The sequence below is a fragment of the Chlorocebus sabaeus genome, chromosome X, assembly GCF_047675955.1.
Source record: "Chlorocebus sabaeus isolate Y175 chromosome X, mChlSab1.0.hap1, whole genome shotgun sequence".
In the NCBI taxonomy this organism is placed as follows: domain Eukaryota; kingdom Metazoa; phylum Chordata; class Mammalia; order Primates; family Cercopithecidae; genus Chlorocebus; species Chlorocebus sabaeus.
In genome coordinates this window covers 19071155-19087997 of record NC_132933.1, presented here as the reverse complement: position 1 = coordinate 19087997, position 16843 = coordinate 19071155, and the positions used below count along the sequence as shown (strand labels likewise).

The 16843-nt window shown below is 38.2% G+C and overlaps 1 protein-coding gene across 1 annotated transcript in view; it reads right to left on the bottom strand.

Annotated features, from left to right (window-relative positions):
* The window catches only part of LOC103232641 (rho guanine nucleotide exchange factor 6), a 64584-nt gene extending 56634 nt beyond the window's left edge, over positions 1 to 7950 (bottom strand). The window contains exon 1 of the mRNA XM_073013394.1: positions 7623 to 7950. The gene's annotated coding sequence lies outside the window, so the exon portion shown is untranslated. The remainder of the gene's footprint in view (positions 1 to 7622) is intronic.
* Between the last annotated feature and the right edge of the window lie 8893 nt (positions 7951 to 16843).

Here is a 16843-nt window from a genome sequence, read left to right as displayed (position 1 = left end):
ACAAGAATGTTCTAAAATTGATTTGGTGATGGTTGGACAATTCTATAAATATCTGTAAAGCCATTTACATAATGTACAATAGCTTTTCAATAGTTAAATGGTTAAACAAACTGTGGTATATGCATATCATGGCATACTACTCAGGACTAAAAAGGAATAAACTATTGATATATGCAACAACTCAGATGGATCACAAGGGAATTATGCTGAGTAAAAAAAGCCAGTCTCAAAAAGTTATATGCTGTATGATTTCATTTATATAATATTCTTGAAATGAAAGATGCCCAGTGGTCTCACAATGCCAGAGGTACAATGTGTGTGTAAAAATATTGCCTCTGACAAACAGTACAAAGGCATAGAGGATTATATAGTCTGCTTTCCCAAGGAGAAGTGAATACTTTTCTTCTGGAGGGGCAGCTTGGGTTCTGGAGGCATTTTGCTGACAATCTGGCCTCTGGTGGTACATCAGGAGTCATTTTCAGCTTTTCCTACTCCTTAGGTTTTGCCAGAACCCATTGGGCAACGAATATTGGGAAATCTGCCAAGGGAAAAAAATTCAAAGGCATAGAAGACTATTGTGTAAAATCACCAAATTGGATGGCCAGTGTGTTCTCTTCCCTACTCCATACCACGATGGGGTAGGTGATGATGCAGTCTGGTCACAAAGAATTGACATCATACATAATGGAACCTTCATATATTGTGAGTTGAAGATTTTAAAGATGAATGTGGAAAAGCCTTTAACAAAGATGCATAGTCCAATGTTCTCAGGGGCATTGGTGGAATGCTCATTCTTTATGACAAACTGAAGAAGCCATCTAAGTGCAATCTAACTAGAAATGAGAACCAAGAGAATCATGAGAATATGTACCATGCTTATTATTTTCAACCACTGAGAAAGTTCCATTGTCTTTTTACCCAGGCCAGATCATGTCTGTAGACATGTCTGTAGAAAGATACAGAGAAGGAGACCCGCTGTGATCACATTTGATCATTGGAACTGATTATGCTGTATATTGATCATGGTCGGGGGCAGCAACCATCATTATAGGTCTACAGAGGACAGATCTCAAGCTAAGCAGATCTAGAAACCACTTATTTTAAATGTTTCTTATGGTACCCTCAAGTTTTGTTTCAGTATTTTTTTTAAAGCAGTCCCACTTGTACTAAACCACCACATACTATTTTTGCACAGTTGAATATTTGCAGTATTGCTCTATGTTGGGCATTCTGCCATAAAATAATAAATACACAAAATACTCTTTTTTAAAAAATCAAATATCAATGGAGCATTGATTTAAATTATAATGCACCTATCAAATCAAATACTTAAGCAGCTTCTAGAAAGAATGATATAAATCATGTACTGACATGGAAAGATATCCAAAATATACTAAGTTTAAAAAGCAAATTGCAAAATAGCACATATGGTCTGATCCCCTTTGTAAAAACAGATGTTTAATTGTCCTTATTTAAAAAAATACAATGGTCAGTCACGGCAGCTCACGCCTGTAATCCCAGCTACTAGGGAGGCTGAGGCAGGAGAATCTCTTTAACCCAGGAGGCGGAGGTTGCAGTGAGTCAAAACAAGTCCGGGTGACAGAGTGAGACCCTGTCTCAAAAAAAAAAAAAAAAAAAAAAAAAAAAAAGGACTAGAAACGCAGCTCTTTTTACTGAATATTCATTAGATGTTTCCTCAACTTCAGATGCAGAAGGTTAAATTGATCATACCACTCAGTTTATCATACATATAAAAACTCTCCTCCCATTTTTTCCCTTCATTCACAAACACTATTCCCCTCACAGATGCCATTCTAATATGCATAATAAATGTAATTAAATATCCATGTTCTCTCATACTGTATGTAATGCACTTTTCTGTGCAGAAAAGAGGTTCAGGTTGTCCATTGCACAAGAGCCTTAAAAAGCAATGCTATTCACAATCAGATATCTTAATATTTTTACAATTCAAAGACTCTAAGTTTAAGAACTCAGGGATTTCAGATTGGTGATTTCAATATGACTGTACACGATCAATTCAACATCCTATTTTCTCAGTTCTTTGAGGAACAGCGAGTTTGGTGAGTATCAGGAGCTCAGTTTTTGGCATGTCATCACAATTGAAAAGGCTATTTATCATCCAAGTACAGGTTCTCTTTAAAGCATTGAAAGAAGTTAGAAATTATTTGACAAAAACTGAATGTACTATTTAAGAAAAATTTATTAATAATGCTAAACAAATTGTAGGGTCTCTTAAAATTGACACCAACTTCTCCAATATAGAAACACTAGACAAAGGCAAAAGACAATTCATTTCAACTGTATATCTGAGCCCATATATGATCTATATAACCCCATAGAGCCAATCTATGATCAATTTCAAATTCAAATTTTAAAATATTATATAAATTCCTTATAAATTCTGGATATTAGACTTTTGACATGTGCATAGTTTGCAAATATGTTCTCCCATTCTGTAGGTTGTCTATTTACCCTGTTGATAGTTTCTTTTGCTGTGCAGAGGTTCTTTAGTTTAATTAGATCTCACTTGTGAATTTTTGTTTTTGTTACAATTACTTTTGAAACCTTCACCATGAAATTTTTGCCAGGGCCTATGTTGAGAATGGTATTCTGTTGGGTACTATATTCATTACCTGGGGTAATAATCTGTATACCAAACACCTGTGACATGCAATTTACCTATGTAACAAACCTACACCTGCACTCGCTGAACCTATTATTAAAATAGAAGTTGGAAAAAGAAAAAAAATCGTTCCTATCACGTCGGGGTCAATGGGCATTTTGGCCGGTGGCGGTGTCTCATGCCTGTAATCCCAGCACTTTGGGAGACCAAGGCAGGCAGATCACCTGAGGTCAGGAGTTCAAGACCAGCCTGGTCAACATGGTGAAATGCCGTCTCTACTAAAAATACAAAACTTATCTGGGCATGGTGGCCCATGCCCGTAATCCCAGCTACTCGGGAGGCTGAGGCAGGAGAATCACTTGAACCCGGGAGGCAGAGGTTGCAGTGAGCCAAGATCACATGCCACTGCACTCCAGCCTGGGCCACAGAGCAAGGCTCCGTCTCAAAAGAAAAAGAAGCATTGTATAAAATATCATATTTAGCTCTTTTCTGGCTGAAACCATAGGGTGTCGAAGAGAAGTTTCCTGCTGTTCCAGAAACCCTTAAGAAAAAGTGGAGGAATTTTGCAGAGCCTGAGAAAGAAGTTTGCTCAAAAGATGCTTTGAAAGGCAAGGAGGAAGTTTTTGTATGAAAAAAATGAAGCACTGTCACAAGGAATATAGATAAATGTACAGAGCTGAAATCAAAATAGCTAGGATGGCAAGAAAAGCTGGCAACTTTCTATGTACCCACAAACCCAAATTGGCATTTATCATCAGGATCAGAGGTAGCAATGCTCTGAGCCCAAAGGTCCGAAAGGTGTTGCAGCTTCTTCGCTTTCTTCAATGGAACCTTTGAGAAGCTCAACAAGGATTCAATTAACATGTTGATGATTGTAAAACCATATATTGCATGGGGGTACCCAAAGCTGAAGTCAGTAAATGACCTAATCTACAAGCGTGGTTATGGAAAAATCAATGAGAAATGAGTTGCGTTAAGTTGCACATCAGCTTAAGGAGATTTGGGGCAGAGACGATGGGGTTTTCTAAATATACAATCATGTCATCTGCAAACAGGGACAAGTTGACTTCTTCTCTTCCTAATTGAATACCCTTTATTTCTTTCTCTTGCCTGATTGTCCTAGCCAGAACTTCCAACACTATGTTGAATAGGAGTAGTGAGAGAGGGCATCCCTGTCTTATGCCAGTTTTCAAAGGGAATGCTTCCAGTTTTTGCCCATTCAGTATGATATTGTCTGTGGGTTTGTCATAAATAGCCCTTACTATTTTGAGATACCTTCCATCAATACCGAATTTATTGCGAGTTTTTAGCATGAAGCGTTGTTGAATTTTGTCAAAGGCCTTTTCTGCATCTATTGAGATAATCATGTGGTTCTTGTCTTTGGTTCTGTTTATATGCTGGATTACATTTATTGATTTGCGTATGTTGAACCAGCCTTGCATCCCAGGGATGAAGCCCACTTGATCATGGTGGATAAGCTTTTTGATGTGCTCCTGGATTTGGTTTGCCAGTATTTTATTGAGGATTTTTGCATCGATGTTCATCAGGGATATTGGTCTAAAATTCTCTTTTTTTGTTGCGTCTCTGCCAGGCTTTGGTATCAGGATGATGTTGGCCTCGTAAAATGAGTTAGGGAGGATTCCCTCTTTTTCTATCAATTGGAATAGTTTCAGAAGGAATGGTACCAGCTCCTCCTTGTACCTCTGATAGAATTCGGCTGTGAATCCGTCTGGTCCTGGACTTTTTTTGGTTGGTAGGCTATTAATTATTGCCTCAATTTCAGAGCCTGCTATTGGTCTATTCAGGGATTCAACTTCTTCCTGGTTTAGTCTTGGGAGAGTGTATGTGTCCAGGAATTTATCCATTTCTTCTAGGTTTTTGAGTTTATTTGCATAGAGGTGTTTATAGTATTCTCTGATGGTAGTTTGTATTTCTGTGGGGTCAGTGGTGATATCCCCTTTATCATTTTTTTATTGCATCTATTTGATTCTTCTCTCTTTTCTTCTTTATTAGTCTTGCTAGCGGTCTATCAATTTTGTTGATCTTTTCAAAAAACTAGCTCCTGGATTCATTTATTTTTTGAAGGGTTTTTTGTGTCTCTGTCTCCTTCAGTTCTGCTCTGATCTCAGTTATTTCTTGCCTTCTGCTAGCTTTTGAATGTGTTTGCTCTTGCTTCTCTAGTTCTTTTAATTGTGATGTTAGGGTGTCAATTTTAGATCTTTCCTGCTTTCTCTTGTGGACATTTAGTGCTATAAATTTCCCTCTACACACTGCTTTAAATGTGTCCCAGAGATTCTGGTATATTGTATCTTTGTTCTCATTGGTTTCAAAGAACATCTTTATTTCTGCCTTCATTTCGTTATGTATCCAGTAGTCATTCAGGAGCAGGTTATTCAGTTTCCATGTAGTTGAGCGGTTTTGATTGAGTTTCTTAGTCCTGAGTTCTAGTTTGATTGCACTGTGGTCTGAGAGGCAGTTTGTTATAATTTCTGTTCTTTTACATATGCTGAGGAGTGCTTTACTTCCAACTATGTAGTCAATTTTGGAATAAGTGCTATGTGGTGCTGAGAAGAATGTATATTCTGTTGATTTGGAGTGAAGAGTTCTGTAGATGTCTATTAGGTCCGCTTAGTGCAGACTTGAGTTCAATTCAATTGCTTCAAAAAGAATGAAATACCTAGGAATCCAACTTACCAGGGATATGAAGGACTCTTCAAAGAGAACTACAAACCACTGCTCAGTGAAATAAAAGAGGACACAAACAAATGGAAGAACATTCCATGCTCATGAATAGGAAGAATCAATATCATGAAAATGGCCATACTGCCCAAGGTAATTTATAGATTCAATGCCATCCCCATTAAGCTACCAAAGACTTTCTTCACAGAATTGGAAAAAAAACTGCTTTAAAGTTCATATGGAACCAAAAAAGAGCCCGCATTGCCAAGACAATCCTAAGGCAAAAGAACAAAGCTGGAGGCATCATACTACCTGACTTCAAACTATACTACAAGGCTACAGTAACCAAAACAGCATGGTACTGGTACCAAAACAGAGATATAGACCAATGGTACAGAACAGAGCCCTCAGAAATAATACCACACATCTACAGCCATATGATCTTTGACAAACCTGACAAAAACAAGAAATGGGGAAAGGATTCCCTACTTAATAAATGGTGCTGGGAAAAATTGGCTAGCCATAAGTAGAAAGCTGAAACTGGATCCTTTCCTTACTCCTTATACGAAAATTAATTCAAGATGGATTAGAGACTTAAATGCTAGAGCTAAAACCATAAAAACCCTAGAAGAAAACCTAGGGAATACCATTCAGGACATAGGCATGGGCAAGGACTTCATGTCTAAAACACCAAAAGCAACGGCAACAAAAGCCAAAACTGACAAATCGGATCTAGTTAAACTAAAGAGCATCTGCACAGCAAAAGAAACTACCATCAGAGTGAACAGGCAACCTACAGAATGGGAGAAAATTTTTGCAATCTACTCATCTGACAAAGGGCTAATATCCAGAACCTATAAAGAACTCAAACAAATTTACAAGAAAAAAACAAACAACCCCACCAAAAAGTGGGCAAAGGATATGAACAGACACTTCTCAAAAGAAGACATTCATACAGCCAACAGACACATGAAAAAATGCTCATCATCACTGGCCATCAGAGAAATGCAAATCAAAACCACAATGAGATACCATCTCACACCAGTTAGAATGGCAATCATTCAAAAGTCAGGAAACAACAGGTGCTGGAGAGGATGTGGAGAAATAGGAACACTTTTACACTGTTGGTGGGACTGTAAACTAGTTCAACCATTGTGGAAAACAGTGTGGCAATTCCTCAAGGATCTAGAACTAGAAATACCATTTGACCCTGCCATCCCATTACTGGGTATATACCCAAAGGTATAAGTCATGCTGCTATAAAGACACATGCACACATATGTTTATTGCAGCACTATTCACAATAGCAAAGACTTGGAATCAACCCAAATGTCCATCAGTGACAGACTGGATTACGAAAATGTGGCACATATACACCATGGAATACTATGCAGCCATAAAAAAGGATGAGTTCGTGTCCTTTGTAGGGACATGGATGCAGCTAGAAACCATCATTCTCAGCAAACTATCACAAGAACAGAAAACCAAACACCACATGTTCTCACTCATAGGTGGGAATTGAACAATGAGATCACTTGGACACAGGAAGGGGATCATCACACACTGGGGCCTATTGTGGGGAGGGGGAGGGGGAAGGGATAGCATTAGGAGATATACCTAATGTAAATGACAAGTTAATGGGTGCAGCACACCAACATGGCACGTGTATACATATGTAACAAACCTGCACGTTGTACACATGTACCCTAGAACTTAGAGTATAATAAAAATAAATAAATAAATAAAAATAAAATGTGGCACAAAATTTAAAAAAAAAAGACAAAAGCTCCTTTTATAAACCGTTGTTTGGGGTTCCAAAAAAAAAAAAAAGAAAGAAAGAAATGAGTTGCCTTGACAGGTAACACTTTGATTGCTCGATCTCTTGGTAAATACAGTATCATCTGCAGGGATGATCTTGTTAATGAGATCTATACTGTTGGAAAAATGCTTCAAAGAAACAAATAACTTCATGTGGCCCTTCAAATTATCCTCTCCACGACGTGGAATGAAGAAAAAGACCTTCCATTTTGTAGAAGGTGGAGATGCTGGCAACAGGGAGGACCAAATCAGCAGGCTTCTTAGAAGAATGAACTAAGGTGTCTACTGTGATTATTTTTCTAATATGGTCAGTTAATAAATAGTACGTGCTTTCAAATTGAAATAGATAAGTAAATAAAATGCCATATTTAAAGGAAAAATTTAAAATAAAGATTATAATGGCTGTATTCATTTCCTATGACTGCTAATACAAGTTACCACAAATTCAGTGGCTTAAAACAACAGAAATGTATTCACTCACAGTCTCCTGGAAGCCAGAAGTCTGAAATCAAGCTGTCAGTAGGGCCATGCTTCCTTCAGAGATTTCAGGAAAGAATCCATTCCTTGCTTCTTCCAGCTTCTGGTGGCTGCTGGCATTCCTTGGCTTGTAGCCACAATCTGTGTCTGTCTTCACAGTACCTCCTCTGTGTGTCTGTAGTCTCCCCCCTGCCTCTTCCTTATAAAGACACTTGCGATGGCATTATGTCCCACTTGGACAATCCAGGATAACCTCCTAAGCCCAAGATCCTCAACTTGGGCTGGGCATGGTGCCTCATGCTTGTAATCCCAGCACTTTGGGAGGTGAAGGCAGGCAGACTGCTTGAGCCCTGGAGTTCAAAACCAGTCTGGGCAACATGGTGAAACCCCGTCTCTACCAAAAATACAAAAAATTAGCCAGGCAAGGTGGCCGGCACCTGTGGTCCCAGCTACTCGGGAGGTTGAGGTGGGAGAATCACCTGAGCCCAGGACGTGGAGGTTGCAGTGAGCTGAGATTGTGCCACTGCACTCCAGCCTGGGCAACAGAGCAAGACCCTCTCTCGGGGGGGAAAAAAAAATCCTCAACTTAATTACATCTGCAAAAATCTGCTTCCCAAATAAAGTTACATTTACAGGTTCCAGGAATTAGGAACTGATGTCTTTGGGGGACCATTATTCAGCCAAGTATAATTACCTTTACAGTGTTCTAAAAAACATATAAAACTTAATTATTATAAAATAATAATATAAACATAAACCAATAATAAAATTAACAAATACATCTACATAAATTTTACAATTGAAATGACTGATGAAAATATATATGGAGTGTGATACTGATGATTTTTAATGTGTGAGGAACTAAAATCTGGAACTAAAAAGTTGATTACTAAAATCTAGTAAGACTCTAGGCCAGACATGACTTGTGCCTGTAATCCCAGCACTTTGGGAGGCCAAGGCAGGAGGCTCACTTAAACCCAGGAGTTTGACACAAGCCTGGTCAACATAGGGAGACCCTGCCTCTACAAACAAAAAAATTAAAAATCAGCCAGATGTGATGGCACATACCTGTGGTCTCAGCTACTTGGAGGACTGAGGTGGGAGGATTGCTTGAGCCCAGGAGGTTGAGGCTGTGGTGAGCCCTGTTCGTGCCACTGCACTCCAGCCTGGGTGACACAGCAAGACTCTGTCTTAAAAAATAAAAAATAAAAAAAAACGATTAAGACTCTTGTTGAAGTGCTGCAACATATTTGTAGCAATAATTTATCAGTACATTTCCAAATAGCTCATGAGCTCTCAGGATATATTAATTTTGTCAACAATGACCACCATTAAAGAATGTAGCTTCCCAAAATTAAAATTTATTAAGAACTACTTAATATGTACAGTGTTAAAAGAAAGACTGTCATATATAGTGACAAGAAAGCAAGTAAGCAAGCATTGAAACCGCCATAAAGAATTTTGTTTTGATAAAAGCAAGATGTGAAATTATTTTATAATAAATTATTATATCCTGGTGGCTTTGAGTTGCTAATTGTGATTAAATTTTGGGATTATCTATACTTTTGTGTTCAATATTTGATTTGTACAATTTATGCAAAATGAGTATGTGGGTTTTGTAACCACTCTTACTGGAAAATAAATAGAATATTAATTATTTTCTTCTACTTGAGGAAGAGATAGGGCTTTTTGTTTGTATTGTTTTATTTTCACACAGGAATAATATGGCATAGCAGTGGTTCTGTTTGAAACAGATTTTTCATTTGGCTTCCAGGACTCCACACAGTTTTCCTTTGGCCTCCTTGGTTTCTGCTTGTCTCTTTTGCCAGTTTCTCCTCTTCTTTCAGGTTATTAAATATGGGAGTGCTCTAGGACTCAGGCCCTGGGCAGCTTCAGTTTTCTGTCTCCATTTACTCCCTGGGTGATTTCATCCAGCTTCATGGCAGTAAATCCCCAGCCCTGACCTCTACTTTGAACTCTAGACTTATATTTCCATTGCCTACTCACTATCTCCATTTGGATGATCTAATCTCAAACTCAATATGACCCAAATTGGGCACCTAACCTTTTCGCCCAATGCATGCATCAAGCCAGTTCTTCCTAAAGGAACTGAGAGGCAAGGAGGTTTGATTGATCCATGTGAATACTGAAATCATCAAGTCTAAAAACCTTGGAGTTGTGCTTCACTTCCCCTTACTTTGTATCCTCTTCCTTACACTTTGTATCAGTGCAACTAACAAGTCCTGTCAGTTCTACACAAGTCCAGAACCAATGCTCCTCTCACCTCCTCCCCTGCTGCTACCCTGGCCTAAGCCACATTGTCTCTCACCAGGATCACTGCCAATAACTCCTCACCTGGGGTACCCAGTTCTATTCTTTCCTTTATGCAGTCTATTCTCTACACAGGAGCCAGAATAATTCTTTTAAAACACAGATGAGGTAATCTCCTTCACCTGCTCTCAACTCTCCGTCATATTTAGAATATGGAACTTTCCATCATATTTAGAATAGATCCATCATATTTAGAATAAAATTCAAAGGACTTAGATAGACTACTAGGCCCTACAATATCTGACCCTTGCCTACTTTCAAGTTTTCTTTTCTTTTTTTTTTTTCAACCTTTATTTTAAGTTCAAGGGTACATGTGCAGGTTTGTTATATAGTTAAGCTCGTGTCATGGGGGTTTGTTGTACAGATTATTTCATCACCCTGATATTAAGCTTAGTGCCTATTAGTTATTTTTTTCTGATCCTCTCCCTCCTCCTGCTCTCCATTCTCCACTAGGCCCCAGTATCTGTTGTTCCTCTCCATGTCTCCACGTGTTCTCACCATTTAGCGCCCACTTATAAATGTAAACATGCAGTATTGGTTTTCTGTTTCTGCATTAGTTTCATAAGATGATGACATCCAGCTCCATCCATGCTCCTGCAAAGGACTTGATCTTGTTCCTTTTTATGGCTGCATAGTATTCCATGGTGTCTATGTACCACATTTTCTTTATCCAATCTGTCATTCATGGATGTTTAGATTGATTCCATGTCTTTGCTATTGTGAATAGTGCTACAGTGAACATACACGTGCATGTGTCTGTATGACAGAATGATTTCTATTCCTTCGGGTACATACCAGTAATGGGTTTGCTGGGTTGAATGGTAGTTCTGTTTTTAGCTCTTTGAGGAATTATCACACTGCTTTCCATAATGGCTGAACTAATTTACACTCCCACCAACAGTGTGTAAGCACTCCCTTTTCTCTGCAACCTCGTCAGCATCTGTTATTTTTGGCTTTTTGATAATAGCCATTCTGACTGGTGTGAGATGATATCTCATTGTGGTGTTCATTTGCATTTCCCTAATCATCAGTGATGCTGAGGTTTTTTTCATGTGTCTCTTGGCCGCATGTATGTCTTCTTTTGAAAAGTGTCTGTTCGTGTACTTTGCCCACTTTTAAATGAGGTTGTTTTTTCCTTGTAAATTTGTTTAAGTTCTTTATAGATGCTGGATATTAGACCTTTGTCAGATGCACAGTTTGCAAAAATGTTCTCCCATTCTGTAGGTTGTCTGTTTACTCTGTTGATAGTTTCTTTTGCTGTGCAGAAGCTCTTTAGTTTAATTAGATCCCATTTGTCAGTTTTTGCTTTTGTTGCAATTGCTTTTGGTATCTTCGTCGTGAAATCTTTGCCCTTTCCTATGTCCAGAATGTCAAACCCTATTTTCTACTACAGTTCTCTTTGGTTGGTCTGTTCCAGACCCACTGGCCTCCTTGCATGCATGCAGGTCCCAACCTCAGGGCCTTTGCACTTTCTTTCCTTTTTTTTTTTTTTTTTTTTTTTTTTTTTTTTTTTTTTTTGAGACATAATCTTGCTCTGTCGCCTAGGCTGGAGTGCAGTGGCACAATTTCAGGTCACTGTAACCTCTGCCTCCCAGGCTCAAGCAATTCTGCCTCAGCCTCCCGAGTAGCTGGGATTACAGGTTCTCACCACGCCTGGCTAATTTTTTTGTATTTTTAGTAGAGACGGGGTTTCACCATGTTGGCCAGACTGGTCTCGAACTCCCAACCTCAGGTAATCTGCCCGCCTCGGCCTCCCAAAGTGCTGGGATTACAGGTGTGAGCCACCACACCTGGCCTGCACTTGCTTTTCTTTCTGTTCATAAAATATTATTTCTTCTAAAAGCCTTCTTTTTGACCATACTATTGAAAATCCACCATCACTCCTTCTCTCTTTTTTTAACATCCTTATAGCATTTATCACTAACCTGATATTACATTACATATTTAATTGTTTATTTGTTAGTAGCTCCCACTATAAAGTAAGTTTCATGATAGCTAGGGCTTTGTTTTGTTTACTGCTATACCCTCAGTGTCAAAAAATGCCTAGCACATAAAAGCCATTCAATAAAAGCTTGTTGAATGAATGATAAATCCCAAAATGTCCATGACCTCCTCTATGTTAGTGCTATTGTGGGTGTATTAGAAAATTGTGGGAGACTTTTTATTTTTAAATTATGTATTTCAGTAGCATTTCATTTTATACAGTAAGAATGTATTGAATTTTTAACCCAAACAAAACAATTGTAAGATGATACATTCCTGTATAACATGAAAAAGAGAAAAAGGTCATAACATAGACACTATTTTAGTGTCTGAGTGTGTATAGAAAAACTTCTGAAAAGACATACATCAAAATGTTAATAGTTATGAACTGCTGATATGACCAACAACATGGATTAATCTCATGGATATAATTTTGAACAAAAGAGGACAGACATAAAAGAGTAAATACTGTATAACTCCACGCAGATATAGTTCAAAAACTGGTAAAACTAATCTACAATGATACAAATCAGAATAGTGATTCTTTCTGGTAGATCGTATAGACTGTGGAGGGGCATGAGGCACTGTCTGTGTTGATGGCAGTATTCTGGGTGATGAGTACACAAGTCTATTTATATGTAAAAATTCATTAAGATTTACAGTATGCAAGTTATCCTTTAATAAAAAAAATAAAAGCCAGGTCCGGTGGCTCACGCCTATAATCCCAGCACTTTGGAAGGCCGAGGTGGGTGGATTACGAGGTCAGGAAATCGAGACCATCCTGGCCAATATGGTGAAACCCATCTCTACTAAAATTACAAAAAAATTAGCCAGGCATGATGGTGTACACCTGTAATCCCAGCTACTCAGGAGGCTGAGGCAAGTGATTCTCTTGAACCTGGGAGGAGGAGGTTGCAATGAGCCGAGATCACGCCACTGCACTCCAGCCTCGACGACATACCCAGACCGTGTCTCAAAAAAAATTAGGAGGAATACTAGAGCAAGTTCATGGGACATGCATTCTTTCTCCCTTTCACACACACACTCTCTCTCTTTCTTCATTTCAAGTTATGAGTACAGGTAAGGCATTCACTTTAGCTCCTTCTACTTTCTTCCTTTACCCAGGTAACCACTACTGTTAGGTTGAGGTGTATTCTAACAGCAGGTTTTATATTTGTATTTGAAAAAAATGAAATATAATTTACATTTAGCAGAATTCACAGATCTGAAAGTACAGTTCAACCAGATTTTACAAATGCACTCACTCAGGTAACTCAAATCAAGATATGCACTTTTCCATCGCCCCAGAGAGTTCCTTCATGCCCTGTCCCAATTAATCCCATGTCCTCCTGACTGAAGTAACCACTGATCTGATTTCTATCACTATAGGTTAGTCTTTCCTATTCCATAACATCAGATAAATGGGAATTTATAGTATGTACTTCTTTTTACCTAACCTCTTTCATTCAACCTGATAGTTTTGAAATTCATCCATGTTGCATACATCAGTAGTTATTCATTTTTATTGGTGAGTAGTATTTGACTGTATGAATATACCATAGTTTATATATTCTTCTGGTGAGGGACATCTGCTCTGTTTCTAGCTTGGGGCTCTTATGAATAAAGCTGTTATGATTGTCCTTATACAAGACTTTTTGTAAACTTAAGCTTTCATTTCTATGAAATACATACCTAGAAGTAGGATTGCTGTGCTGTAAAATATATACATGTCTAACTTTTTAAGAAACTGTCAAACAGTTTTCCTAAGTGATTGTATCATTTTATACTCCTATTGGCATATATGAAAATTTCAGTTGTTTTACATCTTTGCCAACATTTGGTGTTATCATTCTTTTGGCTTTTAGCTATTCTTGTGTGTAGTGATATTTCATATTAGTTGTAATTTTAATCTCTCTGTTGGCTAACAACGTCGAGCACCTTTTCATGTGTTTATTGGCCATTCACATATCTTCTTTCAGAAATGCGTTTAAATGCTTTGCCCTTTTTTAAAAGTTGGTTTCTGTTTATATTATTGAGTTAGGAGTTCTTCATCCATTTTGAATACAAAACTTTTGTCAGGTGCATTGTAGTGTAGATATTTCTCCCAGTGAGCTAAATATTAAGATAATTGAACTCATGGAGATAGAGAGTAGGATAGTTACCAAAGGCTAGGACAGGAGTTGGAGGGGGAAGGGGAGATGGTTAATGAATACAGAAAAATTGTTTGAAAGAATGAATAAGACCTAGTATTTGCTAGCACAACAGAATGACTATAGTAAAAAATAATTTAATAGTTCACTTTAAAATAACTAAAAGAGGCTTGGTGCAGTGGCTTATGCCTGTAATCTCAGCACATTGGGAGGCCAAGGTGGGAGGATTGCTTTAGCCCAGGAGTTCAAGATCAGTCTGGGCATAGGGAGACCCTGTCTCTACAAAAATAAAATTTAGCTGGGTGTAATAGCACACGCCTGTAGCCTCAGCTACTTGAGAGGCTGAGGTGGGAGGATCGCTTGGACCCAGGAGGTCAAGGCTGCCGTGAACCATGATCACACCACTGCACTACAGCCTGGGCGACAGAGTGAGATCCTGTCTCAAAATAATAATAACTTTAAAAGTATAATTGGATTATTTGAAACACAAATGATAAATATTTGAGGTGATGAATACCCTGTTTACCCTGATGTGATTAACATGTGTTGCATGCCTGTATCAAAATATCTCAGGTAATTCACAAATATATATACCAACTATGTACCTACAAAAATTAAAAACTAAAATTAAAAAATATATATTTCTCCCAGTGTTTGGCTTGCTTATTTAAGGTATCTTTTCATGAGCATTCGTTTTTCCATTTTGATGAAGTCCAATTTATCCATTATTTTTCTTTGCAATTAGTGTATTGTGTGTCCTCTAAGTAGTCATTGACTATCCCAAGGTCATACAGAAATTCTTCCGTTTTCGGCCTTGTGAGATGGCTCACGCCTGTAATCCCAACACTTTGGGAGGCTGAGGTGGATGGATCACTTGAGGTCAGGAGTTTGAGAACAGCCTGGCCAACATGGTGAAACCTCGTCTCTATCCAAAATATAAAAATTAGCCAGGTGTGGTGGCACATACCTGTAATCCCAGCTATGTGGGAGGCTGAGGCAGGAGAATTGCTTAAACCCAGTAGGTGGAGGTTGCAGTGAGCCGAGATCTTGCCACTGCACTCCAGCCTGAGCAACAGAGTGAGACTCTGTCTCAAAAAAAAAAGAAAGAAGAAAGAAAGAAAAGAAAGAAAAGAAAAGAAAAGAAAATTCTCCTGTTTTCTTCCAGAGCATTATAGCTTTAGTTTTTCCTTTAAGTGTGTAATCTCTCTCAAATTTATTTTGTGTATTGTATTGAGTAGGGAAGTCAAAGATCTAGTTTAACTTCCATATAAATATGCAGTTTTTCAAGTACCCTCCATTAAACTGACTTTCCTTTCCCCTGTCGAATTGCTCTGGGTTGCACACATTCTTAATTTCACTAGGCACTGCCAGATTGCTCATCAGAATGGCTGCACAGGTTTAACCTCGCACTAGCAGAATCCAAGGATTTGCTCTCATCCTCTTATATTTTCACAACCACTTGATCATTAAACTTACTTTTGACAATGTGATGGGTCCAGACTTATATCTCATTGTTGTTTTCATTTGCATTTCTCTGATTACTTGTGAGGTAGAGCATCTCTTCATACACGTTTAGTCATTTTGATTTCCCCTTACATGATTTGCTTATTCAAGTGCTTTGCCCATTTTTCTTTCTTTTTATTGGGACAAAGTATTGCACTGTGACACAGGCTGGAGTGCAGTGTTGTGATCTCAGCTCACTGCAACCTCTGCCTCCTAGGTTCACGCGATTCTCCTGGCCTCAGCCTCCTGAGTAGCTGGGATTATAAGCATCCACCACCACACCCAGCTAATTTTTGTATTTTTAGTAGAGACGAGTTTTTGCCATGTTGGCCAGGCTGGTCTCAAACTCCTGACCTCAAGTGATCCACCCATCTCAGACTCCCAAAATGCTGGGATTACAGGAATGAGCCACTGTACCTGGCCTTGTGCCCATTTTTCTATGGTGTTGCCAGTCTTTTCAGGTAGTTTTTGAAGAATTCCTTTTAAATTTTGAATATTAGTTTTTGCCAATTTTATACATTGAAAAGATCTTCTCTCAGCCTATCACCTGACTGTTAGTTTTATCTATGGTATCATTTTTTGGCTTTGGTTATTTAGGCAACTATAAACCTTAACAAGGCATTCACTGACTTCTACTTCTTGTTTCTTGTAGTTTCTCTTACATTTATTTCTCTTTGTATCAATCAGCTTTCTTAGCTGCAAGCAAGAGGAGATGACTCTGGATGGTTAATTACAAAGGAAGTTCATTAGCTGGATATTGAGAAGGTCACATGATTGTTGAAAAGGCATGTGTCAATAGTTCATTCATTTTTATTGGTTAGTAGTATTCCATCATATGGATGTACCACAGTTAATTGAACTATTCACCCATGAAAGGATATACGGGTTGCTTTCAGCTTTTGGTTATTACGAATAAGTAAGTACAAACATTTGTGTACGGGTTTTTGTGTATGCATAAGTTTCTATTTCTCTGAGATAAATGCCCAAATGTGAAATTGGTAGGCTGTGTGATAGTTGCAAGTTTAGGTTTGTAAGAAACCATCAAATTTACTTCCAATGTGATTGTATAATTTTACATTCCCATCAACAACATACAAGTGATCAGTTTTTCCAAATTCTGGCCAGCATTTGGTGTTCTCACTATTTTTTACTTTAGCCATTTTGATACATGTGTGATATCTCATTATAATTCTAACTTCCATTTACCTGATGGCTAATGATATTGAACATCTTTTCATGTGCTTATTTGCCATCTGGA